This window comes from Puma concolor, chromosome A3 (genome assembly GCF_028749965.1).
Source record: "Puma concolor isolate L17-30 chromosome A3, mPumCon1.1.hap2, whole genome shotgun sequence".
Lineage (NCBI taxonomy): Eukaryota > Metazoa > Chordata > Mammalia > Carnivora > Felidae > Puma > Puma concolor.
Window position 1 is genome coordinate 86,262,145 of NC_141669.1, and position 15,672 is coordinate 86,277,816.

Below are 15,672 nucleotides of genomic sequence, written 5' to 3' on the forward strand. Positions count from 1 at the left end.
ACTGGTCCATGCAAAGACGGGAGCCTGGGTGGCCCAGGTCCACTCCTCAGCCCTTCCCCTGCCCGCTCTGCTCTGCAGCTCCAGGGCCATGTCACCGGGGACATGTCCCAGCTCCTGTCTCTGGTTGCTGCTTCCAGGGGCTCAGCTGTGGGGGGAGGGGAGCTGGCTGCAGGAAGGGAGAGTGGAAGTTTCTCCCCTCTGCCTATGGCAGCGTCTCAGGCAGCAGCTACCGCTCTTGGTCCCTGTCCCCAGCTCCTGGGTGCCCTCGTGCCGCCTCTCACTGAGGCCCACGGTGGCCTCGTCCTGCTCATCTCAGTTCTGTCTCGGCTCCTCGATGGCCCTCCGCATTATATCCCCTCCGTTGAAATTACTTAACGTGGATTCTGTCTTCCTATTTAGACCTTTTCAACTCTTTTTAGAAGGACACACAGATTTTGTGCCAACTAAAGTCTCATCATATATAAATGTCTGGACAAATGAACTAAAAATGTATCAGTCTTGTGAGTCGACCTAATTTATCTTCTCATGTTTAAGTTAGCTTCTCATCCTCCAAGAGCAGGAGAGAGATGCTTCGAGAAGGCCTGTTCCTTACTTGTCCCTACTCAGTGACTAGCAGGTTGTAGGCGGAATTAGCTAAATGTAGCCCACATTTGGGAGAAACGGGGAGGTGGGACTATGTATCTGGAAGGAGCAAGGGTATGTTTAGTTAAAAAAAAAAGCTGCTCAGGTCGTTCTAATGAATCTTTGCTTCCACATCCAATTTCTCTGAGAACTGTCCTCAAAGGCGTTTAAAACAATCCTCCCTTGGGGCGCCTGGGTGGCGCAGTCGGTTAAGCGTCCGACTTCAGCCAGGTCACGATCTCGCGGTCCGTGAGTTCGAGCCCCGCGTCAGGCTCTGGGCTGATGGCTCAGAGCCTGGAGCCTGTTTCCGATTCTGTGTCTCCCTCTCTCTCTGCCCCTCGCCCGTTCATGCTCTGTCTCTCTCTGTCCCAAAAATAAATAAACGTTGAAAAAAAAATTAAAAAAAAAAACAAAAAAACAAAAACAATCCTCCCTTAAGAAGAACCTAGAGGGGCGCCTGGGTGGCTCAGTCGGTTTCGTGTCGGACTCTTGATTTCAACTCAGGTTATGATCTCACCGTTCGTGAGTTTGAGCCCCGCATTGGGCTCCATGCCGACAGTGTGGAACTTGCTTGGGATTCCCTCCTTCCCTCTCTCTCTGCCCCTCCCCACTAGTTTTCCCTCTCTCTCTCTCTCAAAATAAATAAATAAACTTAAAAAAAGAAAAAAACTAGAGAGCAGAATCTCTTGTGTTCCTTTATCTTGACCTGCCATAGACGTGTTATTGAAGACTTACTCTATCCAATAGCAATGTACTTTGAGAGTTTTGTTCTTTCAGTCATTTGTTCATTCATGCATGCATGCATTCATTCATTCATTCATTCAATAAAATCCATTCAGATTGCCTTGTAAGGGCAAAAGGTGCTATGTCATTACTAACTACCCTCAGTATTCATTTCTCCCAGTGGCTTCTCCTTAGCTTATAAAACCTCTGTTTTTGCCACGGTAAAGGGAAATTTCCAGGTGAAATCCATGGTTAGTGATTCATTCCTGACTCCCTTAACTGACTTTTAACACCTTGTTCTATCTTTATTCACTCATTAGCTTTGTGGAGAATTAAAAGTTTGGTCTAGGGGTGTCTGGGTGGCTCAGTCGATTAAGATCCGACACTTGTTTTTGGCTCATGTCATGATCTCATAGTTGTGAGATCAAGCCCCGCATTGGTCTCTGTGCTGACAGTGCTTGGGATTCTCTCTCTCTCTCTCTCTCTCTGCCCCTCCCTGTTCTCTCTGTCTCTGTCTCTGTCTCTCTCTCGAAAAAAAGTCTGGTCTAGTACCATTTGGAAACTATTATCTCATGTACATCAAATCGTTAGCAAAGAAACAAACAGCTTTAAAACTAGCAGCTTTAAAATCCCAGGAGAGGCTAACCTTTCAGACTGCCGTCACTGATACTAACTTGTGCTCAGCACATGTGCACAGTTTAGACATCAGACCCAAGTGAGAAAGAAGTCTTGGAAACACAGTGCAACAGCTGTTGCTGTGATAACTGATGTTTATTTTCTGTGACCATCTCAGAGTCACTTTTGGCACCTGGGATCCCAGCCTCTGGCACTGGTCTGGCCAAGTGCTGATGGCGAGCTTCTAGAACTACAGTGAGGGGAACAGGTTTATTTTGATATGCTTAGCACTATGAAGAGAATTACGAATGGGAGTAGAGACTGGTTCAAGAGGCAAAGAGTAGAATGAGTGGTGAGTTACCAAGTAAAACATATAGAGTTTCTGAATTTGGAAGCTGGATGTCCAACTAATCGTCAGGTGCTGAAACTCATCCAATGGGCTATTTCATACGATTGAGATAAGGGAAGACATAACATTGAAACTGACGAGAAAACATTGAATCGGGCCACATTAAGTGGCAGAAAATACCATATACAAAGGTTGTAGGCAAACACAAGCTAGAGGAAATATTTATAATAGATATGACAAAGTATTAATATCCCTAAAGTAGATTTTGTATAGATTACTATGACTAAGGTAAAGCATCCACTAGAAGAGCAGGTCAGCTCCATAAAGCTGGTCGTTCACAATGCAATGCCCAAGGAAGAGCCAATGACGTTATTAAAATGTGCCCGACCTCATTCATCATAAAAGAAATGCAAATAAAACCAAAATGGAGACGTCATGTTTTTCTGTCAGATCGGGAAAAATAAGAAGTTGCTGTTACTCAATGTTGACGGGGCCAGAATGAAATGGCACCTCCCGTGCACTGTGGGTGGGACTACAAAATTAGGTCAGATTTCTGGAAGCTGTCTAACAATGTTAACGTTTAAAATGAGCATGCCAATTTGATGTAGCTATCCCTTTTCGGGAACTCTGTTGTAAGAAGATATTTGATATGTTCGATAAGGTATAGATGCGAGGATTTTCATCGTAGATTCACCCACAGCAGAAAAAATGGGAACAGCCTGAACGCTCATCTAGGGTTTTACTTAAATAAATTACTATACATTAAAAGCCATGTAATCCCTTGCACACAATTCAGTTCTTAAGATGAAATAGCACTATATATATTGACTGAGTAAAATATCTACGACATATGGTAAGTTAAAAAATGCCTATTATAAAATAGCATGAAAAGCCAGATTCCACTGATGTAAGATAGCATATTATCTGCTGTGTGTTTACACATGTACTGTGGCGACAGCTGTCCAGAGATGTGTTCAGTAGAATGTGAACATTAAATCTGGCGGGTCTTCTGTGTGGGGTGGAAAATTGGGTAGTTTTTATTTAATGCTTTATACTTTTCTATATAATTTTCTATATACTTTCTATATACTTTTTTTCTATATATTTTCTCTATACTTTTCTATATAATTATATATACTTTTCTATATAATTTTCCATGATCCATTCTGTTAGCAATTGATTATTTTTTTTATAACGAACACGTATAATTTTGGTCAGGAAAAAAAAGGAGGGTCATTTTATTAAAATGACAAATCTTCATAGAGATTCACTGAACTTCCCGGATTCTCTGTCCAAACTTTCCCCCACATTCTTGTACTGCCGTTTTACCCTCCATCAGCACCCCCAAAACCTTAGGTTCTGCCTATGAGTGGTTAGTACGGTGGGAGGCAAGGAATGGTACACTAGAAACTTCTGGGGCTCCCATGTTGAAAAATGGGATGGTTGCCAGGGTCTCCCTCCGTCAGTTTGCAGAAAATTTCCCCATCCTGTTCTGAACACTCCCGTGCCAACAATGGCAACAATGTCAAAAGTGTCTGCCATCCGAGTGGATGCTTCATTCCCAGCTCAAAATTCTGTTTTCACAGAAGCACCAAGCTAATAATTGCAGGGTGCAGTCATCTTCCTGGACATCAGCCAAAAAATGGTTACAATCCTCTTGCCGAACCTCCAGTCTTTCCTTAATGATCCATGTTCCAGCTTCCAAATGCCCACATTTAAAAAACTGAATGAATCTTTTGGGGCGCCGGGTGGCTCAGTCAGTTGAGCGTCAGACTTTGGCTCAGGTGCCTGGATGGCTCAGTTGGTTGAGCGTCCGACTTCGGCTCAGGTCATGATCTCGCAGTCTGGGAGTTCAAGCCCCGCGTCGGCCTCTGTGCTGACAGCTCGGAGCCTGGAGCCTGCTTGGGATTCTGTGTCTCCCTCTCTCTGTTCTTCCCCTGCTTGCACTCTGTCTCTCTCTCTCTCTCTAAAATTATTTACATAAAGATTTTTTAAAAATTAAAAGAAAAACCCAACTGAATCTTTTTCTCTACAGCTTTTATCTTGATGAAAATTCTCGGGTGCTGTATTTTGCTTCATGTGGCAACCTTCCAGTTGCTTGATTCTGGTTGCACTGAGTCTTTTTTGAGTTAGAGCAACCAGAATTCCCAAAGACACAATTCACCGTGATTTATGCGGGAATGATGTTCAAAGATGTGCACCACTGTAATGGTGCACATTCTAGAATAGAAGTGTGCCCAGAGGCCTCCTCTTGTGCCAGGTATCAGGTATTACCTGTGATCCATAGCCCTGGAACTGCGTGACATCTGATCGCCGACAACCCCAGAGATCGTGGGTTGAAGAGGAGAAGTTTCTGTTAAGAAATGTTGGTCTTAATTTCCTTAGCCTATGATTCCAGGCTTTCCTGTTTTGCTCATTTCGTTTTTAAAGGTAAATCCACTTCACCCTGCCCCCAGCTTTATTGAGATATAATTGATGTACACACATTGTTTAAGTTTAAGGTACACAACGTGATGATTTGATATAGTACAAAATGATGACCACAGTAGGATCATTTACCTATCCATCACCTTATATAATTGCCCTTTGTGTATGTGGTAAGAACACTTATAATTCATTATTTGTTATTATTATTTTTAAAAGATTTATTTATTTTTGAGACAGAGAGAGACAGAGAATGAACGGTGGAGGGTCAGAGAGAGGGAGACACTGAATCCGAAGCAGGCTCCAGGCTCTGAGCTGTCAGCACAGAGCCCGACGCAGGGCTTGAACTCACGGACCATGAGATCATGACCTGACCTGAAGTTGGTCACTTAACCAACTGAGCGACCCAGGTGCCCCTATAATTCATTATTAAAAAAAAAAAGTTTATTTATTTATTTTTAGAGAGAGAAAGAGAGAGAGAGAGAGAAAGCAGGGGATGGGGCAGAGAGAGAGAGAGAGAGAGAGAGAATCCCAAGCAGGTTCTGTGATGTCAGTGCAGAGCCCGATGCAGGGCTTAAACCCACCAACTGTGAGATCATGACCTGAGCTGAAATCGAGAGTCAGAACTTAACTGACTGAGCCACCCAGGTGCCCCATGATCCATTCTATTAACAATTTTCAAGTATAAAACGTAGTATTGTTAATTATTGTTAATTGCCATATTGGACATTAGTTCCCCAGAGCTCATTCATCTTATAACTGAAAGTTTGCATCTTTGACCAACATCTCTCCATTCCCCCACTCCCAGCAACTATGAATCTACCCTCTGTTTCTCTGAGTTTAGCTTTTTAAGATTCCACACGATCATACAGTATTTGTCACTCTCTGTCTGGCTTATTTCATTTAGTACAGTACCCTCAAGGGTCACTTACGTTCGTTGTCTTCATTCATTCGTTCATCAATGGACACTTAGGTTGTGTCCATATGTTGACCATTGTGAATAATGCTGCAGTGAACATGGGGGTTCAGATATCAGTTCGAGATAGCGATTTCATTTCCTTTGGGTATACCCACACAAGTGAGATCAGTGAATTGTACGGGAGTTCTAGTTCTAGTCTTTTTTTTTTTTTTTAAATTTTTTTTCAACGTTTATTTATTTTTGGGACAGAGAGAGACAGAGCATGAACGGGGGAGGGGCAGAGAGAGAGGGAGACACAGAATCGGAAACAGGCTCCAGGCTCTGAGCCATCAGCCCAGAGCCCGACGCGGGGCTCGAACTCACGGACCGCGAGATCGTGACCTGGCTGAAGTCGGACGCTTAACCGACTGCGCCACCCAGGCGCCCCTAGTTCTAGTCTTTTGAGGAACCTTCATACTGTTTTCTACAGTGGCTGTGCCAGTTTATATTCCCACAGGCAGTGCACCGGGGTCCCTTTTCTCCACATCCTCATCAACACTTGTTATCGCTTTTCTTTTTGATAATGTTCTTCTAGCAGGTGGGAGGTGATAGCTCATTGTGGTTTTGGTTTGCATTTCCCTCAAGATGTTGAGCACTTTGTCATGTAGCTGTTGGTCATTTGTACGCTGTCTTTGCATGTATGTACAGTTGAATGTATGTTTTCTTTGGGAAACTGTCTATTGAGTTCCTTTGCCATTTTAAAAGCAGATTGTTTGTTTTTTTGCTGTTGAGTTGTATGAGTTCCTTATATATTTGGGACATTAACTCTTTATCAGATACATGACTTACAAATACTTTCCCCCATTCTGTAGGTTGCCTTTGCAATTTGTTGGTAATTTCCTCGTTTTATAGGAGTTTTAAAGTTTGATAGAGTCCTACTTGTCTATCTCTCTCTTTTTGCTTGTGCTTTTGGTGTTATATCCAAAAAAATCAATCCCAAGACTAACATCAAAGAGTGTCTCCCCCTATGTTTTTATTCTAAAAGTTTTATAGTTTCAGGTCTTACTTTTAAGTCTTGAAGCCATTGTAAGTTCATTTTTGTGAATGGTGTGAAATAGAGGTTCATATGAATACCCAGTTTTCCCACCACTATTTAGTGAAGAGACTACCCTTTCCCCGTTGAGTGTTCTTGACTCCCTTGTCATATATTAGCCGACCACATGGGCATGCGTTTATTTCTGGGCTCTCCATTCTATTTCATTGGTCTGTGACTCTGATTTTATGTCCGTACCATACTGTTTTGATTACTTGCGTTTTGTAATATAATTTGAAACCCAGAAGCATGATGCCTCTGGCTTTTTCCTCATGATTCTTTTGGCTGTTTGAGGTCTTTTGCGGTTTCATACTAACTTTACAATTGTTTTTTCTACTTCTGTGAAGCATGTCGTTAGGATTTATCAAAAAACTGTTAGACCCCATAAAGGCATTCAGTCAAACTGCAAGATACAAAATCAACATACAAAAATGAGTTGAAGTTTTTTACTTAATTTTTATTCTCCTCTCCTCAGGCAGCCATCGTAAGGGCCATTTACCCTCTTCCTATATTTTCATTCTTGCCATTTCCCACTAGGGTGTATATATTCAGGGCGGTATCATGGGCAAGACACACAGGAGGTGGGAAGTTGCTTTAAGCACCAGGGAAAGGCTCTGAGGACTTCCAGGAAACAAGTGTCAGTAATAAGGCATTAGTGTGAATAATTTTCCTTGGCATCAGTGAACAAATACCACTCCTCTCCAGGCTTTGCCTCTCTTGTCCATTTGGATGGACAGAAATTGGGCTGTTGGCCATACCATAAAGGGGAGATTAGAGGACAAGAATTGGGTTCTTAAAGGATGGGAGAACAAAATCCTACCTGGGATTACTAGATTCAAACTACCTGGGAATAGTCCTGGGCCCCACGTCACACAGTGACATTCCTATTTATTAGGATTGGAATAATGGTGCGAAAATTTTAACATCAGCTTTGGCCCTTTCTTGGGATGGAGTGAAAGGCATGTTGGGCTCATGAACATGTGGGAATGGATAGAAAAAGTTCTATGTGCTGTGTTTGTGTGCACATGCCTTTGTGCTTGTATGTGCATCGTGCATGTGTGCGTGCGTGTATCTAAGCACACACACCTCCAAAGGAAGGCTCAGGAATTAAGTGTGAACGCTTTCCTAAGTGAGTTGTTGACACACATAAAAAGGAAGCATTTTGACCAGAATCACTTTCCATGAACGTGCCAGCCAAGGGATTCTGGCAGGAAGATACACTTGCTGGAGTGGCCACAGAATCTTCCAGCTGAGCTGAATTGAGGACACCGTATCCTGTCCTAGCTCAGAGATGAGCTGTGGAGAAAGGCACTAGCCAGTCAGCTGGATTGTTAGAGAAGGGTAAAGAGTAAATTCAGGGGACGCCTGGGTGGCTCAGTTGGTTAAGCATCTGGCTTCGGCTTAGGTCATGAGCTCACGGTTTGTGAGTTTGAGCCCTGTGTCGGGCTCTGTGCTGACAGCTCAGAGCCTGGAGCCTGCTTCAGATTCTGTGTCTCCCTCTCTCTCTGTCCCTCCCCCACTTGTGCTCTGTCTCTCCCTGTCTATCAAAAATAAAGAAACGTATAAAAAAATTAAAAAAAAAGTAAATTCAGGTGTTTAAGTACATGGTAATACCTACCTCCACTTGATTAGATGCACAAAGATTTCCAGTTAAATCACGTCATTTAAGGGAGCAAAGGGACATTAAGAGACAGGCTTATGGGATGCTGCAGGGACTTTGTTAAGGGCTGTGTGTTTGATGATACAACTGCCTTTTCTTCGTCATGACACCATGATTAAGACGCCATGAAAGGTGAAAAGAGGGTTGACGGTTTTTGACAAAGATCTGTAAACTACGCATGAAAATTATTGAGGTTTGAGGTGCATAGGTCTTGAGTAATATTAACATGTTAACAGAAATTTGAATCGTTAGGCAAATAGAGTATTGAGCCCCCCAGCATGTAAGATCTAAAGGAGTGGTCCCCATGAAGCAATATATATTATGTATAATATATTGATCATTTACTATATGTAATATAGTTATGTATATATAGATGGTTATAACTACATAATTATGTATATGATTATTTATATGTTATAGATGTGTACCTATTATGTATATATTAAATATAATTGTGTATATGTATGTATATAGCCTAGATAATTATAAACTTGTTTGGGAATTTCACATATGCACACTTTTGAACCAGAGGGAACAGAAGACATTTTGTCAAATTCAGAAGCCTCTTTAATCATGTTGGGTGCTTGGCGTGAAGCCACATTTGAACTTTGGAAATGATAAAATGTGTTTACCTTTAGTAAAATACAGTTTCCTGTTTGGAGGTCTGAGAGGAGGAAAGACTTTAAAAAGAAACTTATTAAAATCCCTGGGAGTGTTCTTGGACGTTAAAAAACCCCACAGTTTGCTATATTAAGTGCAAATGTACCAGAAACATACGGGTTATATTTCACCTAAAGTACACACGAATTTAAAATTCCAGGAAGGGAGGGATTTGGTTTTGCTGAACTAAAATAGTTGAAAAATAATCGGTGACATTTGACAAAATCAAGATGTTACCATATTTGTCACCTCCCCTTGAACTGAACGTCCTACCGACGTAAAATAAGAGGCTTTAATTTCTAACTCAGGTTATGGTGCCAGATTGGTGTTATTTATGAAAACACGGAAGGTTTTAAGGCAACACAATTTCACCAGTGAAACTCTCCAGACACACAGGACGTGACCCTGGCATTGATTGACTCTCCGAGGACTCACTGGTACCGTAGCGAAGACATTTTAGCAGAGGCACAGAGAACTGACACTTTACCTATTTGTTATCAAGAGGTTATCAGTCACTTCCTGGGCTGGACCCCTGCCATCAGGAGGGAAACTGTGGGCTTATGGTCTAAGGCGGAGTGCAAAGAAAGGATGTGGGGGAGAAAGTGGGAGTACAAGAGGAGAGGATAGGGGGAGAACAGAGGGAGGGAGCTAAGGGGATAAGAAAAAGAAATGAAAGACACACAACCAAGGGGGAAGTGGGACGGGAGTCATCTTCCTGATTTAGGAGATAGCCACAAAATGAAACATCTCAAGAAAACTCCACCAAACTCCCCACCCATTCACTTGACCAGAAGACAGATCTGTTCCTCAAAGAAAAAGTCAAAAAGAGAAACGAGATAATGAACCTTTCTAACTAAGGAGGTGGTAAAGAACTAGCTCAAGAGGTCCCCTTTTCTTCGTACACCTTTATTTTTGCATGTACAGGTTTCGTGTTGTCTCAAAAAAAGAAAGGCAGCAATTTAACAGGTGATAGCTCTCTATTATGACACAGAGACTCATAAAGTCTACAGTGTTCACCCTGCATGTTCACCATCCTCTATTTTTGCCCTAAAAAGTCATGAGAAAAAAAAAAAAGGCATCCCAAATTATTATTCTATTTTGCACAGGACTCAGAGAGGAAAGAGTCAAAAATCTGTCTTCTATTGTGAAGAAATGCATTGGTTTTAAACGTTAGGTTAGCAGGAAGTAGAGGAAGGCGATCAGATAAAAGCAAAACAACAACAGAATGAAAACATCCTATTTCTTTCTTTCAAAAACCAGTCCCTCCAGAAAGGGTTGGGCAGCCAGTGGTTGGCCAGTGTGAGCAGTGGGGACAAAGGCCACTTCTGTGTGCTCTAAAATCCAGGATGGGAAAGCCAGCTAATCCATAGAAAAGGAAGGTTTTTTAATTTTTTTTTATTAAAAAAAATTTTTTTTTCTTAATGTTTATTTATTTTTGAGACAGAGAGAGACAGAGCATGAATGGGGGAGGGGCAGAGAGAGAGGGAGACACAGAATCAGAAGCAGGCTCCAGGCTCTGAGCCATCAGCCCAGAGCCTGACGCGGGGCTTGAACTCACGGACTGTGAGATCGTGACCTGAGCTGAAGTCAGACGCTCAACCAACTGAGCCACCCAGGCGCCCCGAAGCCCTTTTTATTTATCAAATTACACTCCTTAAAATGATAACCTGGGTGTTCAGTTAAATTTTTTTTTAATTTAAAAAAAATTAAAAATTTTAAAATTAAAAGAAAAAATTTTTTTTAATGTTTATTTATTTTTGAGACAATGCGAGAGACAGAGTGCAAGCAGCGGAGGGACAGACAGAGACACAGAATCCGAAGCGGTCTCCAGGCTCTGAGCTGTCAGCCCAGAGCCTGATGCGGGGCTCGACCTCATGAACCGTGAGATCATGACCTGAGCTGAAGTCGGATGCTTAACCGACTGAGCCACTCGGGTGCCCCATTTTTTTTTTTTTAATTTTTAATTTTACTGTGGCCAGAATATATAACACGAGACCCACCCTCTTAACAAATTTTTCGGTGTACAATGTAGGATTGTTGCCTACAGGTACAATGTTGTACAGCAGATTCTAGAGCTGAAACTTTATGCCTGCTGATGAGTAAGCCCTCCTCCCAGCCCCTGACAACCAGCATTCTGTGCACTGCGTCTACGAATTTGACTATTTTAGGTACTTCATATAAGCAGAATTGTGCAGTATTTGTGTTTCTGTGACTCGCACAGAGTCCCCAAGGTTCGCCTATATTGTCACATATGGCAGGTCTTCCTTCCTTTTCAAGGCTGAATAGTATTCCATTGTATGGCTAGGCCACATTTGCTTTTTCCATCCGTTGATGAACATTTAGGTTGTTTCCACACATTGGCTATTGTGCATGGTATTGCAATGGATATAGGAGTGCTGATATTTCTTCGAGATCCTGATTTCAATTCTTTTACATAAACACTGAGAAGTGGAACGTGCAATCATATGGTAGTTCTATTTTTAATTGTTTGAAGATCCTCTATGCTGCTTTCCTTGGTAGCTGTATCTACCAACAGTGTTTAAGGACTCCAATTTCTCCACTTTCTTGTCATCGCTTCTCTCTCTCTCTCTCTCCTCTTTTTACAAAACAGCCATCCTGGGGCGCCTGGGTGGCGCAGTCGGTTAAGCGTCCGACTTCAGCCAGGTCACGATCTCGCGGTCCGTGAGTTCGAGCCCCGAGTCGGGCTCTGGGCTGATGGCTCGGAGCCTGGAGCCTGTTTCCGATTCTGTGTCTCCCTCTCTCTCTGCCTCTCCCCCGTTCATGCCCTGTCTCTCTCTGTCCCAAAAATAAATAAACGTTGAAAAAAAGAATTAAAAAAAAAAACAACAGCCATCCTGACAGATATGAGGTGGTCTCTGTGGCTTTGATTTGTGTTTCCCTTATGATTAGTGACATTTTTTTCCCCATATAGCTATTGGCTATTTGTATATCTTCTTTGGAAAAAAACAAATATCTATTCAAGTCTGTGGCCTGCTTTTTAATTGGGTTATTTGTTTGTTTGTTTACTATTAAATTGCAGGAGTTCTTTTATATTTTGGGAATTAACCCCTTGTCAGATATGCTGTGTTAAAAAGAAAACCACAGTCCCCACATGGTGTCACTATTTAAGGACCCAGGGCGGTAAACCAAGACTTACTATCTAAGGTAACTACAGTTTCAGTCCCCCACCCCCCTCCGGAACGTAATCTCTAACCAGCCAAACTGGAATTTCCTGGTCAACAGTAGAGCAATCCCCTGAGAGACCCCTTCCATTCTCCTGAGGAAGGCAACCTTGCTTAAAACAATGCATTCCTTGCTAATAAATTCCTTTTCTCTGCCCTCTCTTTCTTTAAAAACCGTACATTGTGTATGCCTACGGCTCCTTGAAGTTCCCCTCTACTTTCTGCAAGGGATGCTGCCTAACTCATGAATCACTTAATAAAACCAGTTAGATGTTCAAATTTATTTGGTCGAATTTTAACAATGATTTGTAAATATTTTCTGCCATTCCATAGGTGGCCTTTTCATTTTGTTGATGGCTTCCTTTGCTGGACAGAAGCCTTTCTAGTTTGATATAGTCCCAAGGAGCTTTTTCATTATATTTTCTTCCAGGAGTTTTACAATTTCACATCTTGCATTTAAGTCTTTAAGGGACGCCTGGGTGGCTCAGTTGGTTAAGTGTCGACTTCCACTCTGGTCATGATTTCACGGTTCGTGGGTTCGAGCCCTGCATCGGGCTCTGTGCTGACAGCTCAGAGCCTGGAGCCTGCTTCTGATTCTGTGTCTCCCTCTCTCTCTCTGCCCTCCCCTGCTCATGCTCTGTCTTTCTCTGTCTCTTAAAAATAAATAAATGTGGGGCGCCTGGATGGCGCAGTCGGTTAAGTGTCCGACTTCAGCCAGGTCACGATCTCGCGGTCCATGAGTTCGAGCCCCACGTCAGGCTCTGGGCTGATGGCTCGGAGCCTGGAGCCTGTTTCCGATTCTGTGTCTCCTTCTCTCTCTGCCCCTCCCCCGTTCATGCTCTGTCTCTCTCTGTCCCAAAAATAAAAAAATAAAACGTTAAAATAAATAAATAAATAAATAAATAAATAAATAAATAAATAAATGTAAAAAAAAATTTAAGTCTTTAAGCCATTACATTTTTTTGTGAGTGGTTTAAGATGGGGGGGGGGCAATTTCCTTCTTCTGCATGTGAATATCCAGTTTTCCCCATATTATTTATTGAGGAGACTACCTTTCCCCATAGAGTGCTCTTGGCTCCCTTATCAAATATTTGTTCACTATATATGCATGGGTTTACTTCTGGGCTCTAATTTATGCTCCAGTGGTCTATGTGTCTGTTTTTATGCCAATATCACACTGTTTTGGTTACTTTAGCTTTGTGATATAGTTTGAAATCAGGAATTGTGATACCTCTACTTTTGTTTTCTTTCTCCAGGGTGATTTGGCCATTCATCATCCTTTATTGTTCCATACAAATTTTTGAATTGCTTTTTCTATTTAAAAAATGCTGCTGTGATTTTGATAAGGGTTGCATTAAATCTGTAGAATGCTTTGAATAGTGTGGACATTTTAACAATATTAAGTCTTCCAGTCCATGAACATGCAATGTCTTTCCATTTCCTTGTGTCTTGTTTAATTTGTTTCTTCAATGTTTTGTAGTTTTCAGTATACAACTCTTGGTTAAGTTTATTCCAGGATATTTTGTTTTCTTTTTTTTGTACTATTTTAAATGGAATCGTTTTCCTAATTTCCATTCAGATAGTTCATTGTTAGATCTTTCTTGACTTCCAGTGGGGTTATATCCAATAAGCCAAAATGTAGTCCAGTTGTAAGTCAAAAATGCATGAAATATACCTAAACTACTGAACATCCTAGTTTAACCTAGCCTTCCCCAAATGTGCTCAGAATACTTCCATTAGCCTATATTGGGCAGAATCTCTCACACAAAGTTTATTTTATAATAAAGTGTTGAATATCTCATGTAATTTATTTAATACTGGACTGGAAGTGAAAAACAGAATGGTCGCATGGATACAGAATGGTTGTAAGGGTATCGATCATTTACCCTTGTGATGGTGTGGCTGACTGCGAGCGGGGTTGGCTGCTGCTCCCCAGAACCACGGGGGAGGGTTGTACCACATATCACTAGCTCGGGAAAAGATCCAAAATCAAACTTCAAAGTACGCTTTCTACTTGACTGCATATCACTTTCACATCCTCACAAGGTTGAAAATAATAAGTTGAGGAGCCATTTGTATAGAAAAACAATGGATTTTTGAATGATGATTTTGTATACTGCAACTTTACTGAATTTTCAAATTACTTCTAACAGTTTTTTTTTAATGGAGTCTTTAGGATTTTCTATTTATAAAACCATGGTGTCTGCAAACAGGGACAATTTTAAGTCTTTGTTTCTGATTTGAATGCCTCTTGATTCTTTTTCTTGTCTAATTGCTCTGGCTAGAATTTCCAGTACTATGTCGAACAGACATGATGAGGGGGGTATCTTTGCCCTATCCCTGATTTTAGAGGACAGGCTTTCAGTTTTTCGTGAATGAGTATGATGTTAGTAGACTTTTTATATATGTCCTTTATTTTATTGAAATCATTTCACTCTATTTCTAGTTTGTTGAGAGTTTTTATCATAAAAATGTATTGAATTTTGTCAAGTGGCTTTTTTGCATGTATTAAGATGATCATTATTAAGATGATCATGTATTTTTTTTTTATTTTTTTTTAACATTGATTTATTTTTGAGACAGAGAGAGACAGAGCATGAACGGGGGAGGGTCAGAGAGAGGGAGACACAGAATCTGAAACAGGCTCCAGGCTCCGAGCTGTCAGCACAGAGCCCGACGCGAGGCTCGAACTCATGGACCGTGAGATCGTGACCCGAGCCGAAGTCGGCTGCTCAACCGACTGAGCCACCCAGGCGCCCCAAGATGATCATGTATTAAGATGCGTTTTTTTAAAATCTTTATTCTCTCTTTTTTAAAAAATTTATTTATTCTGAGAGAGAAAGAGAGAGCACGAGCAAAGGAAGGGCAGAGAGAGAGAGAGATAGAGGGAGAGAGAGAATCCCAAGCAACCCCACACTCAGTGCAGAACCCATGCGGGGCTCCCTCTCACGACCACAGCATCATGACTTGAGCTGAAATCAAGAGTCGGTCGCTTACCTGACTGAGCCACCCAGGCAGTCCTATCCTTATTCTCTTAACGTGGTGTGTCACATAAATTGATTTTCATACATTGAACTATTCTTGCATTCCAGGGATAAATCCTACCTTATCATGGTGTATGATAGCTTTAATGTGCTCATGAATTAGATTTGCTAGTATTTTGTTAAGGATTTTTGCATTTATATTCATCAGAGATATTGGCCCATAGTTTTCTTGTGGCATCTATTCTTTGGCCTTGGTATCAGGGTAATGGCGGCCTCGTAAAATGAGTTTGGAAATGTTTCCTTCTTTTCCATGTTTTGGAAGAGCTCGTGAAGGACTGGTGATAAAAAGGATCACAAAGGAATACTATGAATAATTATATGCCAAGAAATTGGAAAGCTAGAAGAAATGGATAAATTCCTAGAAACATACAACCTACCAAGACTTAATCATGAAGAAGCACAA